General features: G+C 44.0%; 1 long non-coding RNA gene across 1 annotated transcript in view; it reads left to right on the forward strand.

Moving 5' to 3' along the window:
• Positions 1–24,615, forward strand: part of LOC126419142 (uncharacterized) — a 101,802-nt gene that overhangs the window by 40,227 nt on the left and 36,960 nt on the right. The window lies entirely within an intron of this gene.

Below are 24,615 nucleotides of genomic sequence, written 5' to 3' on the forward strand. Positions count from 1 at the left end.
TTTTAAGTGTGCCAATTATTTCGTAATTTCAAACGTTTTTAAAAGAATCCATTTTGACTGTACATTCAGAGCTAGTACATATCGATCGTAACAACAGAAATAAATTAACTCCTTTTCATAAATTTTAGCTGGAAACATATTGTGTATGAAATAATATGAAATTTTTCAGAAAAACAGCTGAGATATTGTTGACCTGTCCAAAATTCGAAAAATACTTCTGGTATCGACTAATACTGTTGAGCAAAAGTAATGCTACAGGAGGATATCCCTTTAGAACTAAATAGACAGAGCTACTAATATTCCGCCAGACAAAAAGATAAACCACACGGGAGACATGGTAAGATGTCTATGTAGTTATCAGATGTACACCCCGTCAGTGGGTATGTAGATGGTTAGAGTTTCAGTATTCTGCGACAGAGAGAAAGACCACCAGAGTACAGTAGTGTTTTTCCTGTTTAGGGTTGTTATCAAGTCTAGTAGAGTACATAAGGGGAGTTAAGAGTGGAAGAAGGTAAGTGATCACTGTGAAGATGCTGCGTAGTGATGCGATGTAGCGTTATCAGCACTTGAAGGACTTTGAAAGTGTTGTCACTGTGGGTCTCCATCTGACTGGCTGGTCAAATCGAGCAACTCTAGGTTTCTGGGATATTTGGATGTGACAAAGGCTCGGCGATGGACAGCACGGGAACTTGACGGCAGACGTACTTGCTGTAAAGTTTCCTATCGAACACGAGTGATCACCACGAGGGAAGATAGCCTTACTGAACCCAAGCACTTGATGTAGCTTTCACATTTACACCTCCATCTGAGTCGAAGTAATGGGCTCCCTGCAATACTTTGTGTCATCCCGCAATGTTGGTCGGATACTAGTAACAGCCGGAAGAGGGAATCACCGTCCCATGTGTAGAACGGCGTTAACACAACAACAAAAATTCAAATGGCTCTAAGCACTATGGGACTTAACATCTGAGATCATCAGCTCCCTAGACCTAGAACTACTTGAACCTAACTAAGGACATCACACACATCCATGCCCGAGGCAAGATTCGAACCTCCTACCGTAGCAGCAGCGCGGCTCCAGACTGAAGCGCCTAGAACCGCTCGGTCACAGAGGCCGGCAACACGACAACACAAACGGCTGCCGACCTTGGGAGCTCCCATTCTTCCCACGTTCTTGAGAGGCACAGTGGTGTTACTGCTGTCGTGCTGTAGGAAGTCCTTGCTTATGACTTCTGGTCACGGTTGGTAGTGATCGAGGGAACTTTGATGGCACAACGATACATCATGGACATTCTGCATTCTCATTTGTTACTTCTCGTTGAACAGGAGCATGCTGGTCCACTCATGTCCATGTGATGTTGAGGTACTCCTGTGGCCAGCAAGATCACCAGACCTGTCCCCGATAAAACATGAGTTTGACCAGACCAGATGTCAGCTCTGTCCCAGTGGCAGGATCCAGGATAACAAGGGCCAGTCACAACAGTGATGGGGCAGCTCACCACAGGGAAGATACAACGGCTTGATGACACCCTTCCAAACCGAATCAGCTTCACAAGACTACGTTCGTTGTGGTCTTCAGTCCAGAGACTGGTTTGATGCAGCTCTCCATGCTACTCTATCCTGTGCAAGCTTCTTCATCTCCAAGTGCCTACTGCAACCTACATCCTTCTGAATCTGTTTAGTGTATTCATCTCTTGGTCTCTCTCTACTATTTTTACCCTCCACGATGCCCTCAAATACCAAATTGGTGATCCCTTGATGCCTCAGAATATGTCCTACCAACCGATCGTTTCTTCTAGTCAAGTTGTGCAACAAATTTCACTTCTCCCCAATTCCATTCAATACCTCCTCATTAGTTATGTGATCTACCCATCTAATCTTCAGCATTCTTCTGTAGCACCACATTTCAAAAGCTTCTATTCTCTTCTTGTCTAAACTATTTATTGCCCACGTTTCACTTACATACATGGCTACACTCCATACAAATACTTTCAGAAACGACTTCCTGACAGTTAAATCTATTCTCGATGTTAACACATTTCTCTTCTTCAGAAATGCTTTCCTTGCCATTGCCAGTCTACATTTTATATCCTCTCTACTTCGACCATCTTCAGTTATTTTGCTCCCCAAATAGCTAAACTCATTTACTACTTTAAGCGTCTAATTTCCTAATCTAATTCCCGCAGCATCACCCGATTTAATTCGACTACATTCCATTATCCTCGTTTTGCTTTTGCTGGTGTTCATCTTATATTTCCCCTTTCAAGACACTGTCCATTCCGTTCAACTGATCTTCCAGGTCCTTTGCAGTCTCTGACAGAATTACAATGTCATCGGCGAACCTCTAAGTTTTTATTTCTTCTCCATGGATTTTAATTCCTACCCCGAATTTTTCTTTTGTTTCATTTACTGCTTGCTCAATATACAGATTGAATAACATAAGGGATAGGCTACAACCCTGTCTCACTCCCTTCCCAACCATTACTTCTCTTTCATGCCTCTAGACTCTCATAACTGCTATCTGGTTTCTGTACAAATTGTAAATAGCCTTTCGCTCCCCGTATTTTACCCCTACCGCCTTCAGAATTTGAAAGAGAGTATTCCAATCAACCATGTCAAGAGCTTTCTCTAAGTCTACAAATACTAGAAACGTAGGTTTGCCTTTCCTTAGTCCATTTTCTAAGATAAGTCGTAGGGTCAGTATTGCCTCGAGTGTTCCAACATTTCTACGGATTCCAAACTGATCTTCCCCGAGTTCGGGTTCTACCAGTTTTTCCATTCGTCTGTAAAGCATTCGTGTCAGCGTTTTGCAGCCGTGGCTTATTAAACTGATAGTTCGGTAATTTTCACATCTGTCAACAGCAGCTTTCTTTGGGACTGGAATTATTATATTCTTCTTGAAGCCTGAGGGTATTTCGCCTGTCTCATACATGTTGCTCACCAGATGGTAGAGTTTTGTCAGGGCTGGCTCTCCCAAGGGCATCGGTAGTTCTAATGGATACATGATAAATAAAAAGTGTTTTATCCAAATAAAAAGTATCATATCCAAATTAAAATTGCCTAGAGATCTTTCAAGTACTGTCATTGTGATTAATGACGAAATTGTTCAGGGGTGAATAGCTGGATGACAGTGTCCAATACACACAATGTTTTGGCTAGCTACCACATTGCCATCGTAACATTCGCTGCAATCTTACTTGCTGACTCATGCCACGGCCCCCTTGAGGGCTCTGCTGCATGCATGCCAGCTGCCCTGCAGGGACTATGCATGTTTCCCTAGACAGGTCCGGTGCTATTTTTCTTGTGAGGCCTAGTCGGATTCCCTGCATGCTACCTGCACTGGCTAATCAGGACTCCTGCTTGGTGACTGACGTCACAGGCTACAGCACGGGATTTCTGGGAAACGCCAGTTAAGTACCTTGAAACCAAACACGAAGTCACACGCCTTCTAGCCTACCTGCGACCTTTCTCAGACGTTTATAAGGAAACAACTCAGTACCAAAATTTTTTCTTGCATATCTTGAAACATCACAGGTTTACGCTTCATTTAACTGACTGATTAATTTCTACATGTTTAATGATTCATTTTACGCCGAGAGCGTCCTTTCAATGTTTCGTCTAGCTAATTAACCACTGGATTCAAGGATGCTTCCGTGTATATTTTTTCTTGTGTTGGTGTCACACCTCCTCTCTCATCCTTTGATCCCATGATGTATGTGGATGGATAAACGTAATTATGCATGGTATATATAATAATCTGGCTTAGTCAAAGATGGTAGCAGTAGGGTAGTTTAGCACCAACATAACAACGTGAGCAGATTCGGCAGAGAGTTGGTGATTCGACAGATAGTGGGGATGAGCAGCGAAGAGTTTGTGAGGTTGGTTATCACTGAGGTCCTACACCCACCACCAGTTTTTTTGAACGGTTGGCGGTTGGTCCTGAAACGCGCCGTGTTAGGACTCTGGGGCCGCCGATTGAACGAGACGGACGCAGGGGTGTGGCTCCCGTCATTGATGGTGAGAAAAGTTATTCATAATGTAGGTTTTTTGAAGTAACGTTGATTATGAAGCATCTTCGGGCGTGAATTAATACCGGGAAACGTTCAGCGATATTTTATTTGTAGAAATTTTTAAGATTAATGTGTTTCAACTAGCGGACTTAGGCGCGAGGTGATTGAGGGCATGAACCAACGGTTCTTGTTCTTAGGTCAATAGCGGATAGGTTCATTAATGTTTCATTTGTTGCATAGTTTCGATCTGGATATAAGCAACATAAATTTTTCATGATTCTACGGTTTATTTTACTCCTTTCTTTCTTGTCGAACGTGGCCACGTGTTGCCAGCATTCATAACGGTAGTTACTGGATTTGACATTCGTTAAAAATAGTATGAATAATTGGCTGGTTTGCTCACGTTGCATTGCGGTTGCATAATACGTGGTTTCAACATGAACTTATCAGCATGCTACTGCATGTGTAGTAACACAAGTAATGTTTGAGACAGTGAAAGGTAATATCCTTCCCTACTCCGCGCGTTAAATAGGTGTGACAATAACTAAATGGTGTTAAGAGGCCACCAATCAGTAACATTCATTTTTACCCATTTTAATCATTAGTAGATGTACCTGGCGACGAAATGTTGTCTATGTTTCCGGTATAATGAGATGCAAGAGATAGCGAGTGCTTCATGTAGGTTTTGTCACTGAGAGTATTAGTTTTCTTAAATATAATAGATTTAATGTATGTTTTGTCACAAGGAGTAATAGTTTCCTTAAATGTTTTGTCACAGAGAGTAATACTTTTCTTATATGTTTTGTCACAGAGAGTAATAGTTTTCTTAAATATTATCGAAATAAATCAGAATGATAATCGAAATTCTCTCTTAGCGTTATTTAGTATCCTTCATCCATACCACCGAAATAATGACTATATTTTATGAATTTTCAATCCAGGCATATCCACTCTATGCATTATGCACTTCATGCGACTAACTGAATTCATAGTATCAGAAAAAGAAAATCTTACCGTCCCTAATGTGCACGTATTGTTCCATGGCCATTCACCGATGTTGCGTTATCCATTGCTTCATTTTTAAATTAGAATACTATCTTTTCTAGCGGGTTTGATGACCCATATCTCAATTTATCGGGCCTAATTGAAAGACTTAGACACATAGCGGTAGAAATGGGAACCATGGAGCACTGCGTCCGCTTATATTAAAGGGAGATACTTCTTACATGAAAATTAATCAGCTTAACAAACAAGGGGTAGACTTTCAATCTTATAGCTTGATTCGTCAGCTTCACGATGAACTGCCTATAATTTCCTTAATGGTCATATTTATTGTGGTATTTTAGTGTTAAATAAACTACTGCAAGGATTTCGAAAGGTTTGCAGTGAAAAATAGAGGTTGTTACGAATTTGCGTTTAGTGCATGTGATGTGTACAAAACGAGGGTTTTCTTTAAACTTAGAAGGACATTGATATCTATCACCACCTCGAGAAAATGGATCATATGTAAAGCACTTCATCCTGAGTTCGTGCGCCAGGGAAAAAAGCAAGAATGAAATATTCACAAAATATCTCATATCTCTTAAACAGTTCAGATATCGAAACAAGATTTTGGCAAATTACAGTATGCAAAGAGCAGAGTATTTCGCCATATGGATTAATATGTGAAACTTCTATATCTATCGCAATACTCAAGCGACTACAGATTTTCTCGATGAAATGACGCAATATTTAAGCGCCATCGATAGCTGGTGAAAGTAGGATTACTGTGGGTTTCGAACAATGTATGTGAAAAAATTGCAGTTTACTTTTATTCCGAGAATGGGTATTTTCATAAACTATTGACGTGTCTTGATACCAGTTGCTGTTTTATGGTTCTGTCGCAGTTTCAACTGCATTAGAATGTTAAATAGATGAATATTTATGAATTAAGAAGTACTTTGGCGAAAGAAACCGATTAATATGGCAACAAGGAGCCTATCTATTACTCAAAACTCGTCACTAATAACATTTCTCTGAAGAAAACTAAAGGTAATTATAAGCCAGGAGAAAATAAATCACTACTTCTCTTGAAGTTTCGGGGATATCCTATATCTCTGCCTATTTTTAACAATGAATGACATGGATTGAATCTGGGCAACAGATTTTATTTCTGTAACTCACTAATCTAAGAAATATGAAAACAATTAACAGCTCATAGCATGCCAGCTTTGCTTTCCTGTCCCTATACAGAATGAGGGACTGCACTTTTTCACCACAAACATCTTTTAGTTCGTCAAAGACACAGGTAATCTGTTTACACCTTGAGAAGTAGTTGACTGGATGTTTGCAAATATAAATGTTTTCATACTTCTCAAATTTTTGAAAATGACATTCTTTGGTCAGTTTCAGTCCATAACACTCATTATTAAACACACACTTAGTTATAGGATTCCATTAAAATTTCAACGGAAGTATCGGTTTAATCGCCAGACTTCTCATTTCCTTTAATTGTTTTCAGATAGATGTTATCAGAGATGAGTTTTGAGTGATGTGTTAAGTTCCCGTATTGCCACGTTCAAATCTGCTGCTTTCGTCAAAACACAGCAGAGTTTGTAAGTACTCGTGTCACTATCATTCTAATTCAGTTGAAATTGCGAAAGAATCATAAAACACGAACTGATGGAAAGACAACTCAGTAGCTTGTGAAAATGCCCATTCTTGGTATAATAATAAAGTGAAATTTCCTCACAAATCGTGTTCCAAGACCACAGCAATTCTCTTTTCACCAGCTATCGACGGCATTTAAATATCATTCCATTCCAATGAAAACATCTGTAGCCGCTTGAACATCGCGGTAGATACGGAAGTTTCGTATTATATAATACACCAAAATACTCTCCTCTTAGTGTACCACCACTTTCAAAAATGTGTTTCAGTTTCTAAAACCGTGTAAGAGATATGAGGAATAATACGAATATTTCATTTTGGCTTTTAAGCTGGCACGCGAGTTCGGCACGAAGTGCTTTATATACAGTCCAATTTCCGGAGAGTGGTAATAGATAGCAATATCCTTCAAAGTTCAAAGAAAAATTCAATATGTTAGCCACATTTGATACACAGGAACGTATGGCCTAACCTGAAACAAACGCAAATTCATAGCGACCTTTATTTTTCACTGCAAACCTTCCGGAATTCTTGCAGTAGTATACGCTACTGGAGATTAAAATTGCTACACCATGGAGATGACGTGCAACAGACGCGAAATTTAATCGACAGGAAGAAGATGCTGTGATATGCAAATGAGTAGCTTTTCAGAGCATTCACACAAGGTTGGCGCCGGTGGCGACACCTACAACGTGCTGACATGAGGGAAGTTTCCAACCGATTTCTCATACACAAACAGCTGTTGACCGGCGTTGCCTGGTGAAGCGTTGTTGTGATGCTTCGTTTAAGGAGGAGAAATCCTTACCATCACGTTGCCGACTTTGATAAAGGTCGGATTGTAGCCTATCGCGATTGCGGTTTCTCGTATCGCGACACTGCTGCTCGCGTTGCTAGAGATCCAATGACTGTTAGCAGAATATGGAATCGGTGCGTTCAGGAGGGTAATACGGAACGCCGTACTGGTTCCCAACGGCCTCGTATCACTAGCAGTCGAGACGACAGGCATCTTATCCGCATGGCTGTAAAAGATCGTGCAGCCACGTCTCGATCCCTGAGTCAACAGAAGGGGACGTTTGCAAGACAACAACCATCTGCACGAGCAGTTCGACGACGTTTGCAGCAGTATGGACTATCAGCTTGGAGACCATGGCTGCAGTTACCATTGACGCTGCATCCCAGACAGGAGCGCCTGCGATGGTGTACTCAACGATGAACCTGGGTGCACGAATGGCAAAACGTCACTTTTACGGATGAATCCAGGTTGTGTTTACAGCATCATGATGGTCGCATCCGTGTTTGGCAACATCGCGGTGAACGCACATGTGTGTGTGTTCCTTTTAATCGTTCTCGACTTGCTTTTACCTCCCCTGAATTGCGTCTGAGGGACACCATTCTTCCTTTTAGAGACACTGTGAGGTTCCTGGGCCTCACTTTTGATTCCAAGTTGTCGTGGTTGCCGCACCTTAAAGACCTCAAGGTGCGGGCCGTGAAGACACTGAATATTTTGAAGTGTCTGAGCCATCGGTTCTGGGGAGCAGATCGGGCGCGTCTGCTGCAGGTATATAGGGTTTCGTCCGGTCGCATCTTGACTATGGATGCACCGTGTATGGGTCAGCGAGGCCTTCGTATCTGAAGATTCTTGACGCAGTACACCATGAGGGTATCAGGCTAGCCACTGGTGCCTTCCGTACCAGTCCCATCCCCAGCCTGTGTGCTGAGGCAGGGGAACCTCCGCTCGCCATCCGTCGGAAACTCCTCATGATGCGACGGGTCTGTCAATTCCTTGCCTGCCCTACCTCCCCTGCGTACCCTACTGTTGCCCGATCGCCTGTGGAATGTCTCTTTTCCAATCGTCCCAGGTGAACGAGACCATTTGGGATTCGTGCCAAGCATTTGCTTGAGTCCCTTGGTGTGGTGCGTTTGGCACCCCAACTCCAGGGTTTTACCTGCCTGCCTTCCTGGTTGCTGCAGAGGCCCAGCGTCCTTTTAGACTTGTCAGAGTACCGGAGGAGCTGCACTACTGAGTTTGTTTTTACCTCCTTATTTCACGATATTTTAAACCAGCATCCCGATAATGTACCAGTATCTACGGACGCTTCTAAACAGGGGGACTCTGTTCGTTGTGCTGTTGTTTTCCCTGATCGAGTCGTCAAGTTACGGCTTCCTGCGGCGTTTACCATCTTTGATGCCGAATTGTATGCGATCTTGCGGGCCTTGGAGCAGATGAGACGTGTTCCCAGTCTTACGTTTCTCATCTGTTCTGACTCCCTGAGTGCCCTTCAGACCATGCAACACTTGTACCCAGCGGATACGGTCGTCCAGAACATCCATGATGCCCTACTCCACCTGCAACGACAGGGGAAGGAGGTTTCTTTCTGCTGGGTGCCGGGGCACGTGGGTATTAGGGGAAAGGAACTGGTGGATGTGGCTGCCAAAGATGCATGTTCCCTCCCTCACGTTGTTGAATGTGCCGTCCCCCTCCATGCTGTTACCTCCCTTTTGCGTTTTCGTGTTATGCGTCAATGGGAAGAGGAGTGGCTGGCAGTCAGTGAAAAAAAGCTGCGTCTGGTCAAGGCCACCACGCGGCCATGGCGTACGGCCTACCAGTCATGCACGCGGGATGAGGTTCTCCTCACTCGCCTCCGCATCGGGCACAGTCCCGTAACGCATGGTTTTTAACTCCTGTGGGAGGACCTCCAATCTGCAGTGCTTGTGGCGTCCAGATTACTGTCCGCCACATTTTACTTGACTGTCCTTTATTCTCTGACCAGAGGGCGGTGGAGATGTTTCAATTCCTCCCACACTCCATCTGTCGATGGAACGAAATAAATCCTTAATGTTTGCTGCAATAAGAGGTGCCCTCTGACACGCACTTCACATTGACTCACAGAGTATAGGAGTAGATGCAGACCACTAGTGCTAACAGACTTATCTCTAAAGTGAATGACCGCGTAAGCTAAACTGCCATTGAAGCGAGTGACAGCTCATTTGTTTAGGGTCAAATTCCCTGTAGCAGCATTTCCTCCTGAAAGGTCCACGGAAATCTGATCCCAGAACGGTGTATTAAAAAACTGCTCAGCCGTGTTGCAAAACCATATCGTGTTTAATGGGTGGGCAGAAATATCTATCGAGAAGGCAGAGAGCATATACAATTCTGTTGTCCAAATGGACACAATGACAGAAGTGCTTGACAACGACGATTTGAGTGATGCTCGAACGTCCAAGCGAAAATTTATGTTGCTAGTAGGAGAAGTTGTATGAAAAGACTGTTGTAGCAACTGCCAAGCGTCATTAATACACTACTGGCCATTAAAATTGCTGCACCAAGAAAATGATGTTCTACAGAAGCGAAATTTAACCGACAGGAAGTAGATGGTGTGATATGCAAATGATTAGCTTTTCAGAGCATTCACACAAGGTTGGCGCCGGTGGCGACACCTACAACGTGCTGACATGAGGAACGTTTCCAACCGATTTCTCGTACACAAACAGCAGTTTACCGGCGTTGCCTGGTGAAACGTTGTTGTGATGCCTCGTGTAAGGAAGAGAAATGCCTACCATCACGTATCCGAATTGGATAAAGGTCGGATTGTAGCCTGTCGCGATTGCGGTTTCTCGTAACGCGACATTGCTGCTCGCGTTGGTCGAGATCCAATGATTGCTAGCAGAATATGGAATCGGTGGGTTCAAGAGGGTAATACGGAACGCCGTGCTGGAACCCAACGGCCTCGTATCACTAGTAATCGAGATGAAATGCATCTTTTCTGCATGGCTGTAACGGACCGTGTAGCCACGAATCGATCCCTGAGTCAACAGATGAACTATCAGCTCGGAGACCATGGCTGCGGTTACCCTTGACACTGCATCACAAACAGGAGCACCTGCGATGGTGTACTCAGCGACGAACCTGGGTGCACCAATGGCAAAACGTCATTTTTTCGGATGAATCCAAGTTCTGTTTACAACATCATGATGGTCGCATCCGTGTTCGGCGACATAGCGGTGAATGCACATTGGAACCATGTATTCGTCATCGCCATACTGGCGTATCACCCGGCGTAATGGTATGGGGTGCCATTGGTTACACGTCTCGGTCACCTCTTGCTCTCATTGACGGCACTTCGAACATTGGACGGTACATGGCTCTACCCTTAATTCGATCCCTGCGAAACCCTACATTTCAGCAGGACAATGCACAACCGCATGTTGCAGGTCCTGTACGGGCCTTTCTGGATACAGAAAATGTTCGACTACTGTCCTGACCAGTACATTCTCCAGATCTCTCACCAATTGAAAACGTGTGGTCAATGGTGGCCAAGCAACTGGCTCGTCACAATCCGCCAGTCACTACTCTTGATGACCTGTGGTATCGTGTTGTAGCTGCATGGGCAGCTGTACCTGTACACGCCATCCAAGCTGTGTTTGACTCAATGCCCTGGCGTATCAAGGCCGTTATTACGGCCAGAGGTGGTTGTTCTGGGTACTGATTTCTCAGTATCTATGCACCCAAATTGCGTGAAAATATAATCTCATGTCAGTTTTAGTATAATATACACTCCTGGAAATGGAAAAAAGAACACATTGACACCGGTGTGTCAGACCCACCATACTTGCTCCGGACACTGCGAGAGGGCTGTACAAGCAATGATCACACGCACGGCACAGCGGACACACCAGGAACCGCGGTGTTGGCCGTCGAATGGCGATAGCTGCGCAGCATTTGTGCACCGCCGCCGTCAGTGTCAGCCAGTTTGCCGTGGCATACGGAGCTCCATCGCAGTCTTTAACACTGGTAGCATGCCGCGACAGCGTGGACGTGAACCGTATGTGCAACTGACGGACTTTGAGCGAGGGCATATAGTGGGCATGCGGGAGGCCGGGTGGACGTACCGCCGAATTGCTCAACACGCGGGGCGTGAGGTCTCCACAGTACATCGATGTTGTCGCCAGTGGTCGGCGGAAGGTGCACGTGCCCGTCGACCTGGGACCGGACCGCAGCGACGCACGGATGCACGCCAAGACCGTAGGATCCTACGCAGTGCCGTAGGGGACCGCACCGCCACTTCCCAGCAAATTAGGGACACTGTTGCTCCTGGGGTATCGGCGAGGACCATTCGCAACCGTCTCCATGAAACTGGGCTACGGTCCCGCACACCGTTAGGCCGTCTTCCGCTCACGCCCCAACATCGTGCAGCCCGCCTCCAGTGGTGTCGCGACAGGCGTGAATGGAGGGACGAATGGAGACGTGTCGTCTTCAGCGATGAGAGTCGCTTCTGCCTTGGTGCCAATGATGGTCGTATGCGTGTTTGGCGCCGTGCAGGTGAGCGCCACAATCAGGACTGCATACGACCGAGGCACACAGGGCCAACACCCGGCATCATGGTGTGGGGAGCGATCTCCTACACTGGCCGTACACTACTGGTGATCGTCGAGGGGACACTGAATAGTGCACGGTACATCCAAACCGTCATCGAACCCATCGTTCTACCATTCCTAGACCGGCAAGGGAACTTGCTGTTCCAACAGGACAATGCACGTCCGCATGTATCCCGTGCCACCCAACGTGCTCTAGAAGGTGTAAGTCAACTACCCTGGCCAGCAAGATCTCCGGATCTGTCCCCCATTGAGCATGTTTGGGACTGGATGAGGCGTCGTCTCACGCGGTCTGCACGTCCAGCACGAACGCTGGTCCAACTGAGGCGCCAGGTGGAAATGGCATGGCAAGCCGTTCCACAGGACTACATCCAGCATCTCTACGATCGTCTCCATGGGAGAATAGCAGCCTGCATTGCTGCGAAAGGTGGATATACACTGTACTAGTGCCGAAATTGTGCATGCTCTGTTGCCTGTGTCTATGTGCCTGTGGTTCTGTCAGTATGATCATGTGATGTATCTGACCCCAGGAATGTGTCAATAAAGTTTCCTCTTCCTGGGACAATGAATTCACGGTGTTCTTATTTCAATTTCCAGGAGTGTATTTGTCCCATGAATACCCGTTTATCATCTGCATTTCTTCTTGGTGTAGCAACTTTAATGGCCAGTAGTATATAAGGTGGCGAAGGTCCACGTTGTGATGAAGTGAGACAGTATTTAATAACACAGACCTTTGTCAAGCATGCGTATGTGGGCAAGGTCGTGGAAGAAAACAGCTGCTATCTACTTGACATTTGAACTTGGTATTTCAACAATTTTGTTTTCTCGTAGTTGTTTATGAGTTCGTTCAACTAGCAGAATGTGCTGATAACATTTATGACTTTGTTTGCTGTTACTTCTTTCTTGTGTGCGAGCGCTCCCATCCTCTTGCACCTACTTTCGATTTTTCTTGGGAGGTAACTTTAATCTTCCGGTCTAGATTTTTCAGGAGAGACGCTACCCTTTTGAAGTGTGTAGCGCAATTCTGTGTTTCCATATTTATAATTATAAGACATTGTGAAGTGCGTGGTACAGAGTATTTTTATCGAATCATTTAAATCCCTTGAGTATCTTTGTTGTATCTTCGTAAGGACTATACCACCAACCCGTTGCTACATGAATTCCTTCGATAACTTGCTGTCAAGCCTTCCTATTAGAGATGTTACGTGCTTGTCCCACTTAATACTGATAGACGCCCATTGGTCAACCTTTCATACAATTATGTATTTTATCGAGTTCTGCAGTGTGTCTTTTCTCTTTCTGTGTTTTCTTGCACCACGCCAGGGAGTAAGATCGCGCTTGGAACCGAACTGAGTGCGTTTTATTTTCATATTCATTCTGTTTGACATTCAGCACACCATGTACCTTTAACAACCTTCACTAAACGTGGATCATTGCTACACTACTGGCCATTAAAATTGCTACACCACGAAGATGACGTGCTACAGACGCGAAATTTAATCGACGGGAAGAAGATGCTGTGATATGCAAATGATTAGCTTTTCGGAGCATTCATACAAGGTTGGAGCCGGTGGCGGCACCTACAACGTGCTGACACCTACAACGTGTTGCAGGAAAGTTTCCAACCGATTTCTCATACACAAACAGCAGTTGACCGGCGTTGCCTGGTGAAACGTTGTTGTGATGCCTCGAGTAAGGAGGAGAAATGCGTACCATCACGTTTCCGACTTTGATAAAGGTCGGATTGTAGCCTATCGCAATTGCGGTTTATCGTATCGTGACATTGCTGCTCGCGTTGCTAGAGATCCAATGCCTGCTAGCAGAATATGGAATCGGTGGGTTCAGGAGAGTAATACGGAACGCCGTGCTGGATCCCAACGGACTCGTTTCACTAGCAGTCGAGATGACAGGCATCTTATCCGCATGGGTGTAATGGATCGTGCAGCCACGTCTCGATCCCTGAGTCAACAGATAGGGACGTTTGCAAGACAAGACCCATCTGCACGAACAGTTCGACAACGTTTGCAGCAGCATGGACTATCAGCTCGGACACCATGGCTGCAGTTACCCTTGACGCTGCATCACAGACAGGAGCGCCTGCGATGGTGTACTCAACGACTAACCTGGGTGCACGAATGCCAAAACATCATTTTTTCGGATGAATCCAGGTTCTGTTTACAGCATCATGACGGTCGCATCCGTGTTTGGCGACATCGCGGTGAACGAACATTGGAAGCGTGTATTTGTCATCGCCATACTGGCGTATCACCCGACGTGATGATATGGGGTGCCATTGGTTACACGTCTCAGTCACCTCTTGTTCGCATTGACGGCACTTTGAACAGTGGACGTTACATTTCAGATGTGTAACGACCCGTGGCCCTACCCTTAATTCGATCCCTGCGAAACCCTACATTTCAGCAGGATAATGCACGACCGCATGTTGCACGTCCTGTACGGGCCTTTCTGGATACAGAAAATGTTCGACTGCTGCGCTGGCCAGCACATTATCCAGATCTCCCACCAATTAAGAACGTCTGGTCAATGGTGGCCGAGCAACTGGCTCGTCACAATATGCCAGTCAGTACTCTTGATGAACTGTAGTATCGTGTTGAAGCTGCATGGGCAGCTGTACCTGTACACTCCACCCAAGCTATGTTTGACTCAGTGCCCAGGCGTATCAAGGCCGTTATTACGGCCAGAGGTGGTTGGTTCAAAATGTTTCAAATGGCTCTGAGCACTATGGGACTTAACATCTATGGTCATCCGTCCCCCAGAACTTAGAACTACTTAAACCTAACTAACCTAAGGTCATCACACAACACCCAGTCATCACGAGGCAGGAAAAATCCCTGACCCCGCCGGGAATCGAACCTGGGAACCGAACCCGGGAACCCGGGCGAAGAAAGCGAGAACGCTACCGCACGACCACGAGCTGCGGACCAGAGGTTGTGGTTCTGGGTACTGACTGCTCAGGATCTGTGCACCCAAATTGCGTAAAAATGTAATCACATGTCAGTTCTAGTAGTATATATTTGTCCAATGAATACCCGTTTATCATCTGCATTTCTTCTTGGTGTAGCAATTTTAATGGCCAGTAGTGTAGATTGTATGAATGTGGGTGCAAGTACAAATGCAAATGACCCTCCTGGTTCAGCTTCGTCGTAGAGGCCTCGGACCGGTCGTTGAGTTCAGTTTTAGAAGCAGGCAGGACTTTATCTCCTCAGGGTTTCTTAACGTTCGGCGTTGCGATTGGTTACTTCAGGCCCAAACGGAAAGTACACGTGCTCTCAAATTTTAGACATTGAACCAGTGGAAAGTTTTGAGCTAGGCAAACAGGCGTTGTCTCTCCTGTCTTTTGTTTGGAGGAGATGTCTGGACCACCGAAAAATTCGTCTTGGTGACTAGTCAGTTGCGCTCTCCAAGTATTATGTCTCTGTGTTCGGAGGCGAAGCACGTTGGATTTTGTACAGAGTTAGTCAGTCGCAGTTCTGGGTTCAGATGAGTATGGCGTGCTGCTTCTGTGCAGTATTTCCGCACTAGAGACCTTCTTTAATTTTAAAGTGATTCTTTAGAAGCGTTATAGAGTTCTCTCCAATGATAATGTTACTTTCGTTTACAACACTACAACATAATGCCTCACAATTATAACTTCATTTATTTTTGCAGTATTAATATAATTTTATGATCGTAAAAGTATATATTTGGATCACATACACACTCATGCTCATAAAACAAGAATAATGCTTATACTTGGTAACACAACGTTCTGGTGGGCGGTTTGCGGGTTTAAATCTCCTCGGGATATGGCCATGTGGTGCATCTGAACTGCGGTCGTCGCACGGTGGCACTGTCAGCAGTCCACGTACGCAGAAGTCTGTTGGTGAATGTCAGAGTACGGTGCAGCGAGTAAGTGTGCAGACTTTTCAGACGTGCTAATGGTGACTGTGTGTTGAAAATGGCTCAAAAAACACATACTGATGAAGTTATGAGGGGTAGAATACTAGGGCGACTGGAGGCTGGTCAAACACAGCAGGTAATAGCGCGGGCTCTCCGTGGGCCACAAAATGTGATCTCAAGATTATGGCAACAATTCCAGCAGTCAGAAGACGTGTCCAAGCGCTACGGTGCGTGACGTCCACAGTGTACAACACCACAAGAAGACCGATATCTCGCCATCAGTGCCCGCAGACGGCCACGTAGTACTGCAGGTAGCCTTGCTCGGGACCTTACCGCGGCCACTGGAACAGTTGCCTCCAAACGCACAGTCTAAAGACGACTGAACAGACATGGTTTATTCGCCTGGAGACCTGCAGGGTGCATTCCACTGACCCCTGATCACAGGAGAGCCCGTAAAGCCTGGTGTCAAGAACACAGTACATGGTCATTGGAACAGTGGTCCCAGGTTATGTTCACCGACGTGTCCAGGTATAGCCTGAACAGTGATTCTCGCCGGGTTTTCATCTGGTGTGAACTAGGAACCAGATACCAACCCCTTAATCTCCTTGAAAGAGACCTGTATGGAGGTCATGGTTTGATGGTGTGGGGTGAGATTATGATTGGTGCACGTACACCCCTGCATGTCTTTGACGGAGGAACTGTAACAGGTCAGGTGTATCGGGACGACATTTTGCACCAGTATGTCCGCCTTTTCAGGGGTGCAGTGGGTCCCACGTTCCTCCTGATGGATGATAATGCAGCGCCTCACCGAGCTGCCATCATGGAGGAGTACCTTGAAACAGGAGATATCAGGCGAATGGAGTGGCGTGCTTGTTCTCCAGACCTAAACCCCATGGAGCACGTCTGGGATGCTCTCGGTCGGCGTATCGCTACACGTCTTCAAACCCCTATGACACTTCAGGAGCTCCAACAGGCACTGGTGGAAGAATGGGAGGCTATACCCCAGCAACTGCTCGACCACCTGATCCAGAGTATGCCGACCCGTTGTGCGGTCTGTGCACGTGTGCATGGTGATCATATCCCATATTAATGCAGGGTTACATGCGCAGTAAACATTGGCGTTTTGTAGCAGATGTGTTTCGGGACGGTTTTCTCAACTTATCACCAATTCCGTGGACTTACAGATCTGTGTCGTGTGCTCCTTATGTGCCTATGCTGTTAGCGCCAGTTTTGTGTAGTACCACGTTGTGTGGCACCACACTCTGCAATTATCCTTAATTTATGAGCGTGAGTGTAGTATATTATTTCTCAAGTCAACATACCTTTTTCTCAACACGTTCTATGCGCACAGGGATGAATGAGGAATCGTTAGAAAGGTTCTTTAACCAGCTTCTGACATTGCATACTGATTTTGCGCCAAATCTTACTTTTTGCAGAAATTTTAACGTAAAATAGACTTTTAACTACACAGGGAAATGACGCCATGAACGCCCAGCTTCGTACCTATTTTTTGTTAAGCTAATTTCTTTACCCCGAATGAGAGATTCTTTTTCATACTGTTTTATTACAAATACCATTTCATTTGTTTTAAGTAGATGATTTGTATACAGCATTGTCATAGACAATAAGCGTAACCACTGCAGTAGTCTATTATCTATGCCCATAATACAAGTTGACTTTTCTAAACGAATATATTTTCCGAAACGACAAACATATCTGTCATTGTCTTCTCTAATTGTGGTATACCCTCTACTATGGTATAACGTATTTACTGTAATGAAAAATGTTTGTCGAGTTAAAGTTATAGGTTACGTAGCCCTGCAGACAGTCCCTGATCTCTGCCTATCGTACAAGCCAGGACAAACATTCCGAATGAAAAACACATTGTTGGACATATGGTAATGGGTATAAAAGGATGTATCATAAATTTATGATCATTATTTGACATCGTTCGTTCATTTTTAAAGATCTCATCATTCCCACGACTACACTTATTCCATATACGGTCATTATTCAAAACTACACTATTAAAATTGCTACACCAAGAAGAAATGCAGATGATAAACGGGTATTCATTGGACAAATATATTGTACTAGAACTGACATGTGATTACATTTTCACGCAATTTGGGTGCACAGATCCTGAGAAATCAGTACACAGAACAACCACCTCTGGCCGTAATAACGGCCTTGATACGCCTGGGCATTGAGTCAAACAGAGCTTGGATGGCGTCTACAGGTACAGCTGCCCATGCAGCTTCAACACGATACCACAGTTCATCAAGAGTAGTGAATGGCGTATTGTACGAGCTATTTGCTCGGCCACCATTGACCAGACGTTTTTAATTGGTGAGACAGCGGGAGAATGTGCTGGCCAGGGCAGAGTCGAACAGTTTCAGTATCCAGAAAGGCCCGTACAGGACCTGCAACATGCGGTCGAGCATTATCCTGCTGAAATGTAGGGTTTCGCAGGGATCGAATGAAGGGAAGAGCCACGGGTCGTAACACATCTGAAATGTAACGTCCACTGTTCAAAGTGCCGTCAATGTGAACAAGAGGTGACCGAGACATGTAACCAATGGCACCCCCCCCCCCCCCCCCCCAATCACGCAGGGTGATACGCCAGTATGGCGATGACGAATACACGCTTCCAATGTGCGTTCACCGCGATGTCGCCAAACACGGATGCGACCATCATGATAGTGTAAACAGAACATGGATTTATCCGAAAAAATGACGTTTTGCCATTCGTGCACCCAGGTTTGTCGTTGAGTACATCATCGCAGCCGCTCCTGTCTGTGATGCAGCGTCAATGGTAACCGCAGCCATGGTCTCCGAGCTGATAGTCCATGCTGCTGCAAACGTCGTCGAACTGTTCGTGCAGATGGTTGTTGTCTTGCAAACGTCCCGATCTGTTGACTCAGGGATCGAGACGTGGCTGCACGATCAGTTACAGCCATGCGGATAAGATGCCTGTCATCTCGACTGCTAGTGATACGAGGCCGTTGGGATCCAGCACGGCGTTTCGTATTACCCTCCTGCACCCACCGATTCCATATTCTGCTAACAGTCATTGGATCTCGCCCAACGCGAGCAGCAATGTCGCGATACGATAAACCGCAATCGCGACAGGCTGCAATCCGACCTTTATCCAATTCGGAAACGTGATGGTACGCATTTCTCCTCCTTACACGAGGCATCACAACAACGTTTCACCAGGCAACGCCGGTCAACTGCTGTTTGTGTATGAGAAATCGGTTGGAAACTTTCCTCATGTCAGCAAGTCGTACGTGTCGCCACAGGCGCCAACCTTGTGTGAATGCTCTGAAATGCTAATTATTTGCATATCACAGCATCTTCTTCCTGCCGGTGAAATTTCGCGTCTGTAGCACGTCATGTTTGTGGTGTAGCAATTTTAATGTTCAGTAGTGTATAAGATTGGTCAGTGTCGCAGATACATCTTAAACGAAAATTGTAGTTATTCTGTTAAAACGTAATTAGCATCTGTGTTAACTGATTTACCTACGTCACCAATCATCTGTTTGGTTCTTTCCTCTCAACCCTACCAACCAATCTTTTCCCTCATCATTACTACGTACCACATTATAAAAAAACAATGTTACGTGATTTGAAAGAAAAGATACTTGCCACTTAAAACTTAACGTTATCTGTTTCGAAAGCTAGAATCAATGATAATTACTAAATTCATTTTGTATTGTAGCGCATTTAAGTGAATTCGACAATGATTGAAAAATTCAAAGCATTAGAAGAAAGTAACTGCACATTACTGGCAATATGCAGTTAATCTCAATATTTATTTCACGAAATCCATTGATATTTTATGTAACCTTGTTTTTCGCACTTTTATCGTTGTTTATAGAGTTTGAAACCATTTATCAAATCATGTAGGGCAGAACTAATGAGAAATGTAGTAAAGATTATTAATTAGTTGGTTTACAAATTCTGACTACAGATAACATTATTGCAGTAACGTTTCTCAGTCCATGTCAGGTTATGTGTTTCTAATAGCTAATCGGTTTTGGTTTTCACCATTTATAAAGCATTTTTTGCGATAATAATTAACTTTCATTTTTGCTTTCGTACAGTATTTGTTATGTAACGACAGTTTGAAGCAGACCGATAATTTCATAACTTCTGCCTAACATGAACTGGCGACCATAGTTTATTAGTCAGTAAATAACATTTCAACCAATATAAGTTACGTAATTAATTATCAAAATAGCTAGTTACACAACATTATTTAACGGGAATACAAAATTTGTGCGGATCATTGCTATTAAGAATAACTTATTATTCGGCAACGATGACTTATGCTCTTGCTGACATTATTTCGGTTTAGCATTTATGGTTTGGAATCGAGACATTTTGTGTGAAGTACAGAAGATTAGGGTGCATGGATCTTTAGTACAGCGAAGAGTGCAGTTGGGTTATACGTTGAATTAAACTCAGTTGGGTTCAGATTTATTCTTTATCTGGTCAGTATTCACTTCATGCATCGTGTTCCCGATCAAGCTTCATATTTCTTTTCACCACGACTCATGAGCCACTTTTGACGATACTACTCCTGAATTATGGTGATTAATATAATGAGAAACTATTTACCCTTACAGAACCATTGTGGTAACATTTTATACGCAATAAACGTTTACTGAAGTTCAGGAGTACGACTCGTTTTGTGAATAAATGTCCATTCAGAATGAACTTAGTTTGTTAAAGCTTTCCCTAGCGTGCGATGAGTCATTAACCTCACGTACCCTGTAAGAGAAAGATATTAGGACGCATTTAGTAAAGTTCACTTCCTGATTGGTCGATCTGAAGTTCGGTGCTTAGATTTCCGTTTCACAGTGGAAAATCTGGTAGAAGCCTACCTTGTGGAAGATCAGTTTGGATTCCATAGAAAAGGAACACTTGAGGCAATACTGACCCTACGACTTAACTTAGAAAATAGATTAAGGAAAGGCAAACCTACGTTTCTAGCATTTGGTGACTTACAGAAAGCTTTTGACAATGTTGACTGGAATATTCTCTTTCAAATTCTGAAGGTGGCAGGGGTACAATACGGGGAGCAAAAGGCTATTTACAATTTGTACAGAAACCAGATGGCAGTTATAAGAGAGGAGGGGCACGAAAGGGAAGCAGTGGTTGGGAAGGGAGTGGGACATGGTTGTAACCTATATATTGTAACCTGTATATTGAGCAAGCAGTAAAGAAAACAAAAGAAAAATTCGGAGTAGGAATTAAAATCCATGGAGAAGAAATAAAAACTTTGAGGTTCGCCGATGACATTGTAATTCTGCCAGAGACAGCAAAGGACTTGGAAGAGCAGCTGAACGGATGGACAGTGTCTTGAAAGGAGGATAAAAGATGGACATCAACAAAAGCAAAACGAGGATAATGGAGTGTAGTCTAATTAAATCGCGTGATGCTGCGGGAATTAGATTAGGAAATGAGCCACTTACAGTAGTAGATGAGTTTAGCTATTTGGGGAGCAAAATAACTGATGATGGTCGAAGTAGAGAGGATATAAAATGTAGACTGGCAATGGCAAGGAAGGCGTTTCTGAAGAAGAGAAATTTGTGAACATCGAGTATAGATTTAAGTGTCAGGAAGTCGTTTCTGGAAGTATTTGTATGGAGTGTAGCCATGTATGGAAGTGAAACGTGGACAATAAATAGTTTAGACAAGAAGAGAACGGAAGCTTTCGAAATGTGGTGCTACAGAAGAACGCTGAAGATAAGTTGGGTAGATCACATAACTAATGTGGAGGTACTGAATAGAACTGGGGAGAAGAGGAATTTGTTGCACAACTTGACTAGAAGAAACGATCGGTTGTTAGGACTTGTTCTGAGGCATCAAGGGATCACAAATTTACTATTGGAGGACAGCGTGGAGTGTAAAAATCGTAGAGGGAGACCAATAGATGAATACACAGATTCAGAAGGATGTACGTTGCAGTAGGTAATGGTAGGTGAAGAAGTTTGCACAGGATAGAGTAGCATGGGAGCTGCATCAAACCAGTCTCAGGACTGAAGACCACAACAACAACAATTTCTTTGTGGTAAAACCTCGTGCTAAATTCAATTAATATTTCTGAAACTTCAGAGGAACGTCATTTAGGGAAGTTAAAGAACAATAAGCACCGTTTTGTCCAAAAGGAAGTCCGCAGCTGTGAAAAAGTGCAAGTTATATGGCAGAAGTGCTTCCCACTGAAGAACCAGTTACCGACATTTAATCGTTTTCTATAGTTTGTGCCTTTCATCTGGCGCGCCTGGCGGGATTTTTTACACACCACAGTTCTTTTGGGAACTGTTAGATTCGAGGAAATGCTTGATGTGTATTTTTTTATTACAGAGATAATCCAGTTTTTGTGTTACTTTTCTTACAGGGATATTCCAATTCTTGTATAACACAAAATTACAGTGTTGGATTTCCGGCGTTGAAAACTACGGCACAGCCTTCTTGTGATTTTTCATGTGCTTTTGGAGGGATAGTAATCCTATGTGTGAGTAGTATTTGTGTTTATGTGAAGTAGCGGGTATCTGTGACCAGTTACCAGGGATATACTTCTAAGCGTGGCCGTGTTTTGTAGTGTTACCAACAATGAAACTAATTTTTCGTTGATCTATATTTCTTTCTCTCAGTAGTTCATTGTATGTGTGTTACTCCATTTAATTATGGCACTGTGTATTTATATTCTGTGTAAGTGAAATGAAGGAGTAGTGATGGAGTTTAAATTTTGTGTGGTGAGGGGGACGGGGGAAGAAGCTAAGATGAGTGCAGAAGTGTACAAATGAACAGTGGAAAGTAGTGTACAAACTGTGCTGTGTTGAACTTCAAAAATGCATTATTCTGCAAAGCAACGTAAAATTAGACCACAATTATCAGTGTCTAACGTAGAATGGAATCAAAAACATGCTAGCAGACGGCATTTTCTGAAGTAGACGAAAAACCAAGTAGAAATTACCCTAAATAAAAACCAACAATTTGTTAATGAATTGTTTTTCGATCTAGGAAACAAATCAAATTGTAAATATATTAAATTGCAGCCCACTGTTGACGCTTTACTTCACTAGAGTGAAACGCATCTGGCGAGAAAAACACGCATTTTCTTGTAGTTGTAACTACAGAACAAAAGTACCCTCAGAAATATCTGTGGTTAGTGCGATTGTTTTGCCAGTGGTAATGTATTTGATGGAGGAGAAGTCTTGTGGGTTACTTCGTTGTGTGAGATCTCAATATTGCGCCGTGAAGGAAGGAGTCTTGACGTAGACACAGGAAAGAAGACCGACCCACTGTTATGAATTAGCAGTTACGTGAAGAGTATTTTTGCATGTAGAATACCAGGGAGCAAATGTCGGCTAGCAGAGAAGGCCCTGAACCAAGTTTTGAGATCTGCACGTGGAATGTAGACGTAAGCAAGCACCTGCACGAGGATGCAAAGGTAATGTTGCTGACGTTTTTGTAGTCTGCCCGAGTAGATCGAAGTCATAGAACCGAGGAGAATCGATTAACTGTGAATAAAGTTCTTGTTTTCCTCTGACTGTAGCGTGTTATTTTGAGAGGTGACTACGTATCATAAAGCCCAAAGGAAGACATCGGATATACAATACGAGTGGAAGAGAGTTGCAAAACGCTATGATAAAGTTGTCGTATGTAAGGCAACCAGACCTGCGTTAGGGAAAACATACACACACACACACACACACACACACACACACACACACACACACACAGAGAGAGAGAGAGAGAGAGAGAGAGAGAGAGAGAGAGAGAGAGAGAGAGAGAGAGAAACCATTACTAGAAGGCAACCCGGTTGTGTGCATCTATCTTGAACTGAAACTTCCCCTTAGAAAAATTTGTGAATTACTGTGCTGGTAAACCCCTTACGTTATTTGATTTTCAAACAGCTGAGCAAAACTGACCGTACTCAGATATTTCTCTCTTTACTTATTCTGATCATCACTAAACTGACACACAATACTTTTTTGCGCAACGCAATCTGACTTTGAATAATCCCTACAAAAGAATGGCCCTGACTAACAATAACGTATACCTTTCATGAATCACTTACCTCACAGAAATCTTCGTTACTCGACCTACTGCAATACAGCGAGCGCCAATACTGCAAGCTAAATAAAAGATTCTAACTACTGAAGTCACTAACTACTGATAGGCATAGTTAGCAAATGAAAGATTTTGATAGAGAACAAACAATGTATTTACCTTAATAGTGTTCAAAAGTTGGTTGGTTGGTTGGTTTGGGGAAGGAGGCCAGACAGCGCGGTCATCGGTCTCATCGGATTAGGGAAGGATGGGGAAGGAACTCGGCCGTGCCCTTTCAGAGGAACCATCCCGGCATTTGCCTGGAGCGATTTAGGGAAATCACGGAAAACCTAAATCAGGATGGCCGGACGCGGGATTGAACCGTCGTCCTCCCGAATGCGAGTCCAGTGTCTAACCACTGCGCTGTTCAAAAGTCATTATATATATATATATATATATATATATATATATATATATATATATATATATATATACACAGGGTGTTTCAAAAATGACCGGTATATTTGAAACGGCAATAAAAACTAAACGAGCAGCGATAGAAATACACCGTTTGTTGCAATATGTTTGGGACAACAGTACATTTTCAGGCAGACAAACTTTC

Source organism: Schistocerca serialis, chromosome 9, assembly GCF_023864345.2.
Source record: "Schistocerca serialis cubense isolate TAMUIC-IGC-003099 chromosome 9, iqSchSeri2.2, whole genome shotgun sequence".
In the NCBI taxonomy this organism is placed as follows: domain Eukaryota; kingdom Metazoa; phylum Arthropoda; class Insecta; order Orthoptera; family Acrididae; genus Schistocerca; species Schistocerca serialis.